The sequence below is a fragment of the Schistocerca gregaria genome, chromosome 4 (assembly GCF_023897955.1).
Source record: "Schistocerca gregaria isolate iqSchGreg1 chromosome 4, iqSchGreg1.2, whole genome shotgun sequence".
Classification (NCBI taxonomy): Eukaryota; Metazoa; Arthropoda; class Insecta; order Orthoptera; family Acrididae; genus Schistocerca; species Schistocerca gregaria.
In genome coordinates this window covers 28,133,347-28,148,602 of record NC_064923.1, presented here as the reverse complement: position 1 = coordinate 28,148,602, position 15,256 = coordinate 28,133,347, and positions in this window count along the sequence as shown.

Genomic DNA, 15,256 nt, shown 5'->3' with positions numbered 1-15,256 from the left:
GGTGATGCTACATGCTGTGTCGACAGCCGCACTAGTCTCTCGTAGAGAAGCCGCCATGGAAACTTACGTATTGAACCGCGACGTAATTTCTGTGTTGCATTTTGTCCTGAGGGTGCGAAGACTATGTTACGCACGTTGTGGTGCATCGGAGTCCAGCTAGTGCACCACAAGTTGAGTCTACATGCTGTGACAACAGCCACACTAGTCTCTCGGAGAGAAGCCGCCATGAAAACTTACGTATTGAATCATGACGCAATTCATGTGTTGCATCTTCGTCGTTGAGGGTGTGAAGGCTAAGTTACGCTGATTGTAATGCATCGCAGTGCAGCTAGAGGACAACCAGGTGAGTCGACATGCTGTGACAACAGCCACAGTAGTCTCTCCAAGTGAAGCCGCCATCAAAAGTTACGTATTAAGTCGCGACGTAATTGTTGTGTTGCAACATCGTCCTGAGGGTGCGAAGGCTAAGTTACGCTCAATTTGGTGCATCATAGTCCAGATAGAATACCATCAGGTGATGCTACATGCTGTGATGACAGCCGAACTAGTCTCTCGTAGAGAAGCCGTTATGGAAACTTACGTATTGGATCGCGACTCAATTTCTGTGTTACATCTTCATCCTGAGGGTACGTAGGCTATGTTACGCACATTGTGGTGCATCAGAGTCCATCTAGAGGACTGCCAGGTGATGCTACATGCTGTGACAACAGACAGACTAGTCTCTCGGGAAGGACCACCTTTGATACATACGTATTGAATCGCGACGCAATTTCTGTGTTGCATCTTCATCTTGAGGGTACGAAGGATAAATTAAGCACATTGTGGGGCATCAGAGTCCAGATAGTGTATCACCAGGTGAGGCTACATGCTCTGAGAACAGCCACACTAGTCTCTTGGGGAGAAGCAGCCATGGAATCTTACGTATTGGATCACGACGCAATTCCTGTTTTGCATCTTCATCCTGAGGGTGTGAAGGCTAAGTTACGCACATTGTGGTGCATCATAGTCCTGCTAGAATACCGTCAAGTGATGCTACATGCTGTGACAACAGCCACACTAGTCTCTCGGAGGGAAGCCGCAATGGAAACAAACGTACTGATTCGCGACGCACTTTCTGAATTTCATCTTCTTTCCGAGGTTGCGAAGGCTAAGTTATGCACAAATTAGGCGTATCGGAGACCAACTAGAGGAGCCCCAGGTGATGCTACATGCTATGACGACAGCCGCACTAGTCTCTCGGATAGAAGCCGCAATGGAAACTTATGTATTGAATCGCGACGCAAATTCTGTGTTGCATTTCGTCCTGAGGGTGCGAAGGCTAAATTACGCTCATTGTATTGTATCGGAGTGCAGCTAGAGGGCCGCCAGGTGATGCTACATGCTGTGACAATAGCCACATTAGTCTCTTGGAGAGAATCCGTCATGGAAACATACGTACTGGATCGCGTGAAATTCCTGTGTTTCATTTTCGTCCTGAGGGTGCGAATGCTAAGTTACGCTCATTGTGGTGCATCGTAGGCGAGATAGAGGACCGGCCGGTGATTCTACATGCTGTGACAACAGCTACACTAGTCTCTCTGAGAGAAGGCGTTATGAAAACTTTCGTATTGGATCGCTACGCAATTCCTGTGTTGCATCTTCATCCTGAGGGTGCGAAGGATATGTGACGCTAATTGTGGTGCATCGGAGACGAGTTAGAGGACCAGCAGGTGATGCTACATTCTGTGACAACAGCCACACTAGTCTCTCGGTGAGAAAACGCTAAGAAAAATTACGTATTGTATCGCGACGCAATTTCTGTTGCATCTCATCCTGATTTTGCAAAGGTTAATTTACGCTCATTGTGGCGCATCGTAGCCGAGCTAGAGGACCAGCACGTGATGCTACATGCTGTGACAAGAGCCACACTAGTCTCTCGGAGAGAAGCAGCCATGGAATCTTACCTATTGAATCACGACGCAATATCTGTGTTGCATCTTCATCCTGAGGTAGCAAAGGTTTAGTTACCCTCATTGTGGTGCATCAGATCGAGCTAGAGGAGCACCAGGTGATGCTACATGCTGTGACAACAGCCAGACTAGTCTCTCGGAGAGAAGCCGCCATGAAAACTTATGTATTTTATCGCGACGAAAGTCCTGTGTTGCATCTTCATCCTGAGGGTACGAAGGTTAGGTTAAGCACATTGTGGGGCATCGGAGTCCAGGTAGTGGACCACCAGGTGAGTCTACATGCTGTGATAACAGCCACAGTAGTCTCTCGGAGAGAAGCCGCCATGAAAACTTACGTATTGAATCATGACGCAATTACTGTGTTGCATCATCGTCCTGAGGGTGCGAAGGCTAAGTTACGCTCAATTTGGTGCATCATAGTCCAGATAGAATACCATCAGGTGATGCTACATGCTGTGATGACAGCCGCACTAGTCTCTCGTTGAGAAGCCGCCATGGAAACTTACGTATTGGATCGCGACGCAATTTCTGTGTTGCATCTTCATCCTAAGGGTACGAAGCCTATGTTACGCACATTGTGGTGCATCAGAGTCCATCTAGAGGACTGTCAGGTGATGCTACATGCTGTGACAACAGACAGACTAGTCTCTCGGGAAGAACCACCTTTGATACATACGTATTGAATCGCGCCGCAATTTCTGTGTTGCATCTTCATCTTGAGGGTATGAAGGATAAATTAAGCACATTGTGGGGCATCAGAGTGCAGATAGTGTATCACCAGGTGAGGCTACATGCTCTGAGAACAGCCACACTAGTCTCTTGGGGAGAAGCAGCCATGGAATCTTACGTATTGGATATTGACGCAATTCCTGTTTTGCATCTTAATCCTGAGGGTGTGAAGGCTAAGTTACGCACATCGTGGTGCATCATAGTCCTGCTAGAATACCGTCAAGTGATGCTACATTCTGTGACAACAGCCACACTAGTCTCTCGGAGGGAAACCGCAATGGAAACAAACGTACTGATTCGCGACGCACTTTCTGAATTTCATCTTCTTTCCAAGGTTGCGAAGGCTAAGTTACGCACAAATTAGGCGTATCGGAGACCAACTAGAGGAGCCCCAGGTGATGCTACATGCTATGACGACAGCCGCACTAGTCTCTCGGATAGAAGCCACAATGGAAACTTACGTATTGAATCGCGACGCAAATTCTGTGTTTCATTTTCGTCCTGAGGGTGCGAATGCTAAGTTACGCTCATTGTGGTGCATCGTAGTCGAGCTAGAGGACCGGCAGGTGATTCTACATGCTGTGATAACAGCTACACTAGTCTCTCTGAGAGAAGGCGTTATGAAAACTTTCGTATTGGATCGCTACGCAATTCCTGTGTTGCATCTTCATCCTGAGGGTGCGAAGGATATGTGACGCTAATTGTGGTGCATCGGAGACGAGTTAGGGGACCAGCAGGTGATGCTACATTCTGTGACAACAGCCACACTAGTCTCTCGGAGAGAAGCAGCCATGGAATCTTACCTATTGAATCACGACGCAATATCTGTGTTGTATCTTCATCCTGAGGTAGCAAAGGCTTAGTTACCCTCATTGTGGTGCATCGCATCGAGCTAGAGGAGCACCAGGTGATGCTACATGCTGTGACATCAGCCACACTAGTCTCTCGGGGAGAAGCCGCCATGAAAACTTATGTATTTTATCACGACGAAATCCTGTGTTGCATCTTCATCCTGAGGGTACGAAGGTTAGGTTAAGCACATTGTGGGGCATCGGAGTCCAGGTAGTGGACCACTAGGTGAGTCTACATGCTGTGATAACAGCCACAGTAGTCTCTCGGAGAGAAGCTGCCATGAAAACTTACGTATTGAATCATGACGCAATTTCTGTGTTGCATCATCATCCTGAGGGTACGAAGGTTAGTTTAAGCCCCTTGTGGTTCATCGGAATCCAGCTAGTGTACCAATAGGTGAGGCTACATGCTGTGACAACAGCCACACTAGTCCGTTCGAAAGAAGCCGCTATGGAAACTTACCTATTAAATCGCGACGCAATTTCTGTGTTGCATCGTCATCCTGATTTTACAAAAGCTAATTTACGCACATTGCGGTGCATCGGAGTGCAGCTAAAGGACCACCAGGTGAGGCCACATTCTGTGACAACAGCCACACTAGTCTCTCGGAGAGAAGCAGCCATGGAAAATTCCGTATTGGTCCGCGACGCTATTTCTGTGTTTCGTCTTTATCCTGAAGGTGTGAAGGCTAAGTTACGTTCATTGTGGTGCTTCGGAGTTCAGATAGAGGACCACCAGGTTATAATGCATGGTGTGACAACTGCCACACTAGTCTCTCGGAGAGAAGCCGCCATGAAAACTTACGTATTGAATCATGACGCAATTCATGTGTTGCATCTTCGTCCTTGAGGGTGTGAAGGCTAAGTTACGCTGATTGTATAGCATCGCAGTGCAGCTAGAGGACAACCAGGTGAGTCGACATGCTGTGACAACAGCCACAGTAGACTCTCCAAGTGAAGCCGGCATCAAAAGTCACGTATTAAGTCGCGACGTAATTGTTGTGTTGCATCATCGTCCTGAGGATGTGAAGGCTAATTTACGCACATCGTGGTGCATCATAGTCCTGCAAGAATACCGTCAAATGATGCTACATGCTGTGACAACAGCCACACTAGTCTCTCGGAGGGAAGCCGCAATGGAAACAAACGTACTGATTCGCGACGCACTTTCTGAATTTCATCTTCTTTCCGAGGTTGCGAAGGCTAAGTTACGCACAAATTAGGCGCATCGGAGACCGACTAGAGGAGCCCCAGGTGATGCTACATGCTTTGACGACAGCCGCACTAGTCTCTCGGATAGAAGCCACAATGGAAACTTACGTATTGAATCGCGACGCCAATTCTGTGTTGCATTTCTTCCTGAGGGTGCGAAGGCTAAATTACGCTCATTGTATTGTATCGGAGTGCAGCTAGAGGGCCACCAGGTGATGCTACATGCTGTGACAACAGCCACATTACTCTCTTGGAGAGAATCCGTCAAGGAATCTTACGTATTGGATCGCGTGAAATTCCTGTGTTTCATTTTCGTCCTGAGGGTGCGAATGCTAAGTTACGCTCATTGTGGTGCATCGTAGTCGAACTAGAGGACTGGCAGGTGATTCTACATGCTGTGACAACAGCTACACTAGTCTCTCTGAGAGAAGGCGTTATGAAAACTTTCGTATTGGATCGCTACGCAATTCATGTGTTGCATCTTCATCCTGAGGGTGCGAAGGATATGTGACGCTATTTGTGGTGCATCGGAGACGAGTTAGAGGACCAGCAGGTGATGCTACATTCTGTGACAACAGCCACACTAGACTCTCGGTGAGAAAACGCTAAGAAAAATTACGTATTGTATCGCGACGCAATTTCTGTTGCATCTCATCCTGATTTTGCAAAGGCTAATTTACGCTCATTGTGGCGCATCGTAGCCGAGCTAGAGGACCAGCACGTGATGCTACATGCTGTAACAACAGCCACACTAGTCTCTCGGAGAGAAGCAGCCATGGAATCTTACCTATTGAATCACGACGCTTTATCTGTGTTGCATCTTCATCCTGAGGTAGCAAAGGCTTAGTTACCCTCATTATGGGTGCATCGAATCGAGCTAGAGGAGCACCAGGTGATGCTACATGCTGTGACAACAGCCACACTAGTCTCTCGGAGAGAAGCCGCCATGAAAACTTATGTATTTTATCGCGACGAAAGTCCTGCGTTGCATCTTCATCCTGAGGGTACGAAGGTTAGGTTAAGCACATTGTGGGGCATCGGAGTCCAGGTAGTGGACCACCAGGTGAGTCTACATGCTGTGATAACAGCCACAGTAGTCTCTCGGAGAGAAGCCGCCATGAAAACTTACGTATTGAATCATGACGCAATTTCTGTGTTGCATCATCATCCTGAGGGTACGAAGGTTAGTTTAAGCCCATTGTGGCGCATCGGAATACAGCTAGTGTACCAATAGGTGAGGCTACATGCTGTGACAACAGCCACACTAGTCCCTTCGAAAGAAGCCGCTATGGAAACTTACCTATTAAATCGCGACGCAATTTCTGTGTTGCATCTTCATCCTGATTTTACAAATCTAATTTACGCTCATTGCGGTGCATCGGAGTGCAGCTAGAGGACCACCAGGTGAGGCCACATTCTGTGACAACAGCCACACTAGTCTCTCGGAGAGAAGCAGCCATGGAAAAGTCCGTATTGGTCCGCGACGCTATTTCTGTGTTTCGTCTTTATCCTGAAGGTGTGAAGGCTAAGTTACGTTCATTGTGGTTCTTCGGAGTCCAGCTAGAGGACCACCAGGTGATAATGCATGTTGTGACAACAGCCACACTAGTCGCTCGGAGAGAAGCCGCCATGAAAACTTACGTATTGAATCATGACGCAATTCATGTGTTGCATCTTCGTCCTTGAGGGTATGAAGGCTACGTTACGCTGATTGTATTGCATCGCAGTGCAGCTAGAGGACAACCAGGTGAGTCGACATGCTGTGACAACAGCCACAGTAGTCTCTCCAAGTGAAGCCGCCATTAAAAGTTACGTATTAAGTCGCGACGTAATTGTTGTGTTGCATCATCGTCCTGAGGGTGCGAAGGCTAAGTTACGCTCAATTTGGTGCATCATAGTCCAGATAGAATACCATCAGGTGATGCTACATGCTGTGATGACAGCCGCACTAGTCTCTCGTTGAGAAGCCGCCATGGAAAATTACGTATTGGATCGCGACGCAATTTCTGTGTTGCATCTTCATCCTGAGGGTACGAAGGCTATGTTACGCACATTGTGGTGCATCAGAGTCCATCTAGAGGACTGCCAGGTTATGCTACATGCTGTGACAACAGACAGACTAGTCTCTCGGGAAGAACCACCTTTGATACATACGTATTGAATCGCGACGCAATTTCTGTGTTGCATCTTCATCTTGAGGGTACGAAGGATAAATTAAGCACATTGTGGGGCATCAGAGTCCAGATAGTGTATCACCAGGTGAGGCTACATGCTCTGAGAACAGCCACACTAGTCTCTTGGGGAGAAGCAGCCATGGAATCTTGTGTATTGGATCACGACGCAATTCCTGCTTTGCATCTTCATCCTGAGGGTGTGAAGGCTAAGTTACGCACATTGTGGTGCATCATAGTCCTGCTAGAATACCGTCAAGTGATGCTACATGCTGTGACAACAGCCACACTAGTCTCTCGGAGGGAAGCCGCAATGGAAACAAACGTACTGATTCGCGACGCACTTTCTGAATTTCATCTTCTTTCCGAGGTTGCGAAGGCTAAGTTATGCACAAATTAGGCGTATCGGAGACCAACTAGAGGAGCCCCAGGTGATGCTACATGCTATGACGACAGCCGCACTAGTCTCTCGGATAGAAGCCGTAATGGAAACTTATGTATTGAATCGCGACGCAAATTCTGTGTTGCATTTCGTCCTGAGGGTGCGAAGGCTAAATTACGCTCGTTGTATTGCATCGGAGTGCAGGTAGAGGGCCACCAAGTGATGCTACATGCTGTGACAACAGCTACATTAGTCTCTTGGAGAGAATCCGTCAAGGAAACTTACGTATTGGATCGCGTGAAATTCCTGTGTTTCATTTTCGTCCTGAGGGTGCGAATGCTAAGTTACGCTCATTGTGGTGCATCGTAGTCGAGCTAGAGGACCGGCAGGTGATTCTACATGCTGTGACAACAGCTACACTAGTCTCTCTGAGAGAAGGCGTTATGAAAACTTTCGTATTGGATCGCTACGCAATTCCTGTGTTGCATCTTCATCCTGAGGGTGCGAAGGATATGTGACGCTAATTGTGGTGCATCGGAGACGAGTTAGAGGACCAGCAGGTGATGCTACATTCTGTGACAACAGCCACACTAGTCTCTCGGTGAGAAAACGCTAAGAAAAATTACGTATTGTATCGCGACGCAATTTCTGTTGCATCTCATCCTGATTTTGCAAAGGCTAATTTACGCTCATTGTGGCGCATCGTAGCCGAGCTAGAGGACCAGCACGTGATGCTACATGCTGTGACAACAGCCACACTAGTCTCTCGGAGAGAAGCAGCCATGGAATCTTACCTATTGAATCACGACGCAATATCTGTGTTGCATCTTCATCCTGAGGTAGCAAAGGCTTAGTTACCCTCATTGTGGTGCATCGGAGTGCAGCTAGAGGACCACCAGGTGAGGCCACATTCTGTGACAACAGCCACACTAGTCTCTCGGAGAGAAGCAGCCATGGAAAATTCCGTATTGGTCCGCGACGCTATTTCTGTGTTTCGTCTTTATCCTGAAGGTGTGAAGGCTAAGTTACGTTCATTGTGGTGCTTCGGAGTCCAGCTAGAGGATCGCCAGGTGATAATGCATGCTGTGACAACAGCCACACTAGTCTCTTGTAGAGAAGCCGCCATGGAATCTTACGTATTGGATCGCGATGCAATTCCTGTTTTGCATCTTCATCCCGAGGGTGCGAAAGCTAAGTTACGCACATTGTGGTCCATCATAGTCCAGGTAGAATACCATCGATTGATGCTACGAGCTGTGACAACAGCCACACTAGTTTCTGGGAGAGAAGCCGCAATGGAATCTTACGTATTGATTAGCGACGCACTTTCTTAGTTTCATTTTCTTCCCGAGGGTGCGAAGGCTAAGTTACGCACATTGTGGTGCATCGGAGACCAGCTAAAGGAGTTGCAGGTGATGCTGCGTCTCACGTTGCCGGTTATGAAATAACTGTGCCAGAGGAGGCTGAGCAATGGCAGGGTATGCAGGGGTGTATGGTGTGGACAAAGTTTTATACGCCTGGCGCACCGTAAGTAACCGTCGCCGCATAGGAAGTGGCGGTTTACCAGCCTCTGCACAGAGGCTTAGTATGGGGCTAGTTCGGAATGCCCCAGTGGCCAACCGAAGACCTTCATGGTGCACAACGTCCAACATCTTCAAGTAAGAAGGCCTCGCAGACCCATACACCGTGCACCCATAATCGAGCCGAGATCGCACAAACGCCCTGTAAAACTGGAGCAGACAAGTCCTGTCAGCTCCCCATGTACTGTGGCTAAGACATTTTAAAATACTTAAAGCCTTAAGCGACCGCCGTTTCAGGACTTTAAGATGAGATACCCGCGTGAGCTTCGAGTCAAAAATGAGCCCCAGAAACCTCACCGTGTCTTTAAAAGTGAGAATAGTGTCCCTCATCCGCAACTCAGGAAAGGGTAAAATCGAACGAGAACGGTTAAAAAGAACACATACAGACTTCTCGGTGGAAAATTTAAAACCACTCTTCCGCGCCCAGTCATCCAAACATCTAATCGTAAGTTGCAACTGACGAGTTGTCGTTGCAAGGCTTCAAGAAGAGCAAAACAAAGAGAAATCATCCACAAACAAAGAACACTGGACAGGACTTTTCACTATGGACGTAATGCTATTAATAGCGATGGCAAAGAGAGTCACACTTAAAACGCTACCCTGAGGGACACCGTTCTCCTGCTCAAAGCGATCAGACAGGACGTCACCAATTCGGTATCTAAAATATCGTGGCGAGAGGAAAGACTGAATAAAAAGAGGAAGACAACCCCGAAAACCCCATTCGTGAAGTTGCTCCAGGATGAGACGCCTCCAAGTGGTATCGTAGGCCTTCTCAATGTCAAAAAATACACCTAGAAGGTGATGACGGCGTAGGAAAGCTTGTTGTATAGCCGCCTCCAGTAGGGCCAGTTTATCGAAGGTGGAACGAAACTTCCTGAACCCACACTGAAAGCGACTAAGGAGTTGCCGGGATTCTAACATCCAGACAAGGCGGCGGTTGACCATCCGCTCCAAGGTCTTCCCTATGCAACTAGTGAGGTGCCATAGCATACTGTAATGGACCCTGTCGTGACCAGGGGAGGTGTCACGAGCTCCAGACAATGCAGAATCCAGCTCCCACATAGAAAATGGGCAGTTGTAAACTTCATGAGATGTGGACTGGAAGTTCAGACTACATCTCTCAGCAACGGCCCTACGACTCTGGAAATCTAAATGCTGACTGGTTGTTGCAGTTACTGTGGCAAAATACGCTGCCATAGTCTGGGCAATGTCTCGCGGATCCGTGTGGAGAGTGCCGTTAGTCAGTACAGCAGCTATGGGACTCCTCCCTCCCCTGCCAGAAATTCTCCTGATGGTCTCCCACACAATGGAACTTTTGGTGGCACGATTAATGGTGTTCAGGAACTGTTTCCATGACCTCTGCTTCCTCCCACGAATAATGCGGCGACACCTTGCCCTCGCCACCCGAAATACTGCAAGATTATCAGCAGTCGGCCGAGACTTAAACCGACGCAGAGCCGCACGCCTGGTCCTGATGGCAGAGCGGCAGTCGGCACTCCACCAAGGCACAGGTGGCCTCTTCCGGGGGCCCATGGACTGTGGAATGGATGCTGCAGCGGCGTGGTGGACCGTTTCAGTAATATGGTCCACCCACACCTCAACAGTCGCACAGTGTTCGAATTGGGCCAACTGGCTATAAAGTGTCCAGTCAGCTCCACTGAGAACCCATCGTGGTGGTCTCCTTTCGGGGCCCACGCCATCTGGCAGGTGAATCCAAATGGGGAAATGATCACTGCCATGCAAGTCAGCGCCAATTCCCAGTAAGCACTGGCGGCAAGAGCTGGAGAGCAAAGAGAGAGATCAATGGCAGAGAACGACCCAGTCGCTGTGCAGAAATGAGTACTCTGTCCTCCATTGAGCAAGTAGGTACAGTATGACAGGAGAAGCCTCTCAATTGCTCTACCCCTGGGGCAGGTAATTGCAGAGCCCCAAAGCACATTGTGGGCATTAAAATCACCACAAATAAAGAATTGTTGGGGGTGCTGTGTAAGAAGGTCGGTGAGGGCCACTTCATCAAGTGCCTCATGTGGGGGCAAGTAAAGTGAACAGACAGTCAATGGATGACGTACTTGCACAGACACAGCGACAGCCAATAAAGTCGTCATAAGCGAGAGAGGCGAGGAGTAGTAGTACGACCTGACGAAAATACCTACACCTCCTCTAGCTCTCCCTCCATGCAGGTCGTCCTTTTTGTGGAGTGTATAGCCTCGCAGCTCAATGGAGTATGAGGGATGGAAATAAGTCTCCTGGAGACAGAGACACAGTGGTCTACCCTGAGAGAGTAGACGAAGTTCCTCCACATGCGTCCTGAACACTTGCAAGTTCCACTGAAGTATGGGAGCCATCTATGTTGGGGGTAGCACCTTCATCCTGTCTCTCTGACAGGGCGGGGAGACCGCAGCAGGTGGAGGGGCAGGTGTGGGGTGAGCGGATTGCCCCACACATAGTCGTATTCCATCAAGTCTGGTGAAGAATCTGTGAAGCCTCACGTAAAACAACAGCCGCATGGTCACACGGTTTACCATGGGATTTGCGGTACAGGAGCTTTCTGTGGTTTGGTGGGCTTTGGGGGAGCCGATGTGGGAGTGGTAATTGGCGCACTGGGCTTGGGAACAGCCTCAGCTGTTGGAGGCGACAGGGGCTTGCCCAAGTTCACTATACCCTTGTCTTCCGTTCGAGTAGGGGCTACCGGCTCTGAAACACTGGCTGTGTTGCAAGTGCACTGACAGCTGCAGGTGTTAGTGCCAACACTCACCACCTCGGTCTGCGTTGAGGCATCGACTTTTGGAGTAGGCGTCTGAACCAGGGATGCGAAAGATGTTGCAAATGTGGGAGGTTGCATCACTTATAGATCTTCTTGGCCTCACCATAGGGGATTCGCTTGGTTGTTTTGATTTCCTGCGTTCGGCAGTCCCTACTCCAAACAGGGTGGTTCCCAGAGCAATCAATACATTTAGCCGGAGACGAGCAACCAACTCCTTCATGAGCAGCCTTACCACAGTTGCCACAAGTCGCTTCGCCTTTACATCCTAAGGTGGTATGCCCAAAACGCTGGCATTTAAAACAGCGCATTGGGGTCGGGAAATAAGGCCTCGCACTAAGGCGAAGGAAGCGAGCTTTAACATGTTCAGGAAGTTTTGTGCTACTGAAGGTCAGAATAAAGGAGTCGGATTTGACAAGATTGCCATCAACCCTCTTCATGATGTGTTGGACATCAACGATACCTTCTGGAGCCCACTCACGTTGCAGTTCGTCCTTGGGAATGTCAAGTAGATCCCGGCATGTCACAACACCTTTGCTGTCGTTCAAGGTGCTGTGCAATTCAGTGTCTATGGTATACTCTCCGAGACATTTAGCAGATTGGAGGTTAGTTGCTTGCTGGAAAGTGGAAGTCTCCACTAGCAAGGTCCCATTACGTAAGCGCTTCACCGATTTCAAGGAGCCACAGATGCCCTCCAATCCCTTTTGTATATAGAAGGGGGAAACCTTCTCGAAACTACCCTCCTTCCGTTTCACAATGAGAAATACATTCTGAGCACCAGAATGCATCCTGTTACTAAAGACTTCACTTGTCAAAGATGTGCTGCAGTCAGGGGGACTGACTGCACGAGCCCTCTTCAGAGACTGGGTGTTAGAACCCTTTAGCGGCCCACCCTTTCCGCTGGGAGGAGGAAAAAAGGATTTCGAAGGATCCATCTCGGTCCCACGAGCAGCTAGGGAACTAGAAGTACACGTAGACAGAGCCCCGCGTGCCTAGGTAAGCCTTATACAACTGAGATGCGGCAGGTTCCCCAGAGGTTGCCCGCTAATGACTGTTCCACCTCAACAGCCATGCATCTCATCGGCGCGCAGCACACCTTGAGATTGAGGGGTTGTTTATAGAGGTTTATTCCATCCTCGCGATGCTGGCGGCCAAGCCAAGATCCCCACTCCCTGAGACACACAACATTCCACCGCCGCGCCGCACGGTGGTCGTTGAAGCATGCCCAGAGCTTACGGTGACAGAGGACTGGCGGCGCTTACCAGTCCCCAGCTCAGGAACACCGGGGTCGCCAAGCCCGTACCCAGCAAATGAGTGCTCTGCCCCTGGGGGCTCTCGGAGAGAAGCCGCCATGAAAACTTTCGTATTGAATCGCGACGCAACGTCTGTGTTCCACCTTCATCATGACGCTGCGAAGGCTATGTTACGCACATTGTGGTGCCATGAAAAGTTTCGTATTGAATCGCGACGCAACGTATGTGTTGCATCTTCTTCCTGACGCAGCGAAGGCTATGTTACGCACATTGTGGTGCCATGAAGACTTTCGTATTGAATCGCGACGCAACGTCTGTGTTGCATCTTCATCCTGACGCTGCGAAGGCTATGTTACGCACATTGTGGAGCATCGCAGTGTGGCAAGAGGACAATCAGGTGATGCTACAGACTGTGACAACAGTCACACTAGTCTCTCGGAGAGAAGCTGCCATGGAAACTTACTTATTGAATCGCGACGCAATTTCTGTGTTGCATCTTGATCCTGAGAGGGAGCAAAGGCTATGTTAAGCACATTGTGGTGCATCATAGTACAGCTAGAATAGCGTCAGCAATGCTACACGCTGTGACAAGAGCCACACTAGTCCCTCGGAGAGAAGCCGCCATGGAAAATTACGTATTGAATCGCGACGCAATTTCTTTGTTGCATCTTCATCCTGAGAATACGAAGGTTAGGTTAAGCACATTGTCGCTCATCGAAGTCCAACTAGTGAACCACCAGGTGTGGCTCCATTCTGTGACAACAGCCACACTAGTCTGTCGGAGAGAAGCCGCAATGGAAACTTACGTATTGATTCGCGACGCACATTCTGAGTTTCATCTTCATCCCGAGGTTGCGAAGGCTAGGTTACGCACATTGTGGTGCATCGGAGACCAGCTACAGGAGCACCAGGTGATGCTGCATGCTGTGGCACCAGCCACACTAGTCTCTCGGAGAGAAGCCGCCTTGGAAACTTACGTATTGATTTGCGACGCAATTTTTGTGTTGCGTCTTTATCCTGAGGGTGTGAAGGATACGTTACGCTCTTTGTATTGCGTCGGAGTGCAGCTAGGATGGATGGATATCGTGGAAATGGGCGCTCAACAGTGTAGTCTTTAGCGTCCGAATGGAAATAACAACGGACACGTGTCACTAAAATGCAGCAAGTGCTAAAATAGGACTAAAATTAAAATTGAAATGCTACACAGGCAGTTTGCACGTCAACAGTTGCAAAGTGGAATGCAGCACAGAAAGAGGATAACTGCAAGAGAACGTAGGTGAAAGGGTTAAAATGAAACACATAGCACATGTTTGGAACTGGCCTATTACAAGTTTAAAAGAGTGGATGGTAGGTTTCACCAGTCGCAACTTTTTCTCCCTCACCGCCAGCCATTCCTCCTCCCACAATTGCATGTACTTCCGCCGCAGCACAGAAACAATACCTTGCAAAGGAATAGAACATTTTGTCACTTCCGGTAATCTGCAGGCGTCATGGGCAGCTCTATCAGCTTGTTCATTTCCCCGTATGCCCACATGCCCTGGCACCCAGCAAAAGGACACTTGCTTGCCCTGTCGTTGGAGGATGTACAGTCGGTCGTAAATCAGCTGTTCCAACTTCTCCACTGGGTACAGGTTCTGCAGTGACTGTAATGCGCTCATTGAGTCAGAGCAAATTAGAAAGTTTTTGCCCTGAGTACACCGTATCTGCTCCAATGCCTTCAGGATCGCGTGAAGTTCTGCGGAAAAAACAGTGTATTCCTGGGGAAGGCGAATCCTGATGACACGTTCGGGGAACACTACTGAGCAGCCAAGAAAATCCCCCTATTGGGATCCATCAGTGTATACTACTGTAAAATCATGATGCCTATCTAAAATGTTAAAAAATAAAGATTTGAAAGTAAAATCTGATGTACTGTCTTTCTTAAAATTTGCGAAATCTAAAATCAGTCTGGGCCTCTGGAGGAGCCAAGGTGGGTATCTGCTCCAACCTCCACATAAAACATTAAAACCAGCGACATCCATCTCTAAAATGCAGTCCTTTGCACGAATCCCATAGGGCCTTGTTACTCGTTGCCGGTTGCGAAAAAGCCTTTCCAGTTGAGGCTGAGCAACAGTGTGGTATGCAGGCGTGTATGGTGTGGATAATGTTTGATAGGCCTGGCGCACCATTAGTAGACGCCGCCGGAGGTGAAGTGGCGGTTCACCTGCCTCTGCACACAGGCTCGGTATGGGGCTCGTTCTGAACGCCCCAGTGGCCAGCCGAATCCCCTCATGGTGCACCACATCCAACAGCTTCAAATAAGCGGGTCTTGCAGACTCATACACCGTGCATCCATAATCAAGCTGGGACCGCACGAAGGCTCTGTAAA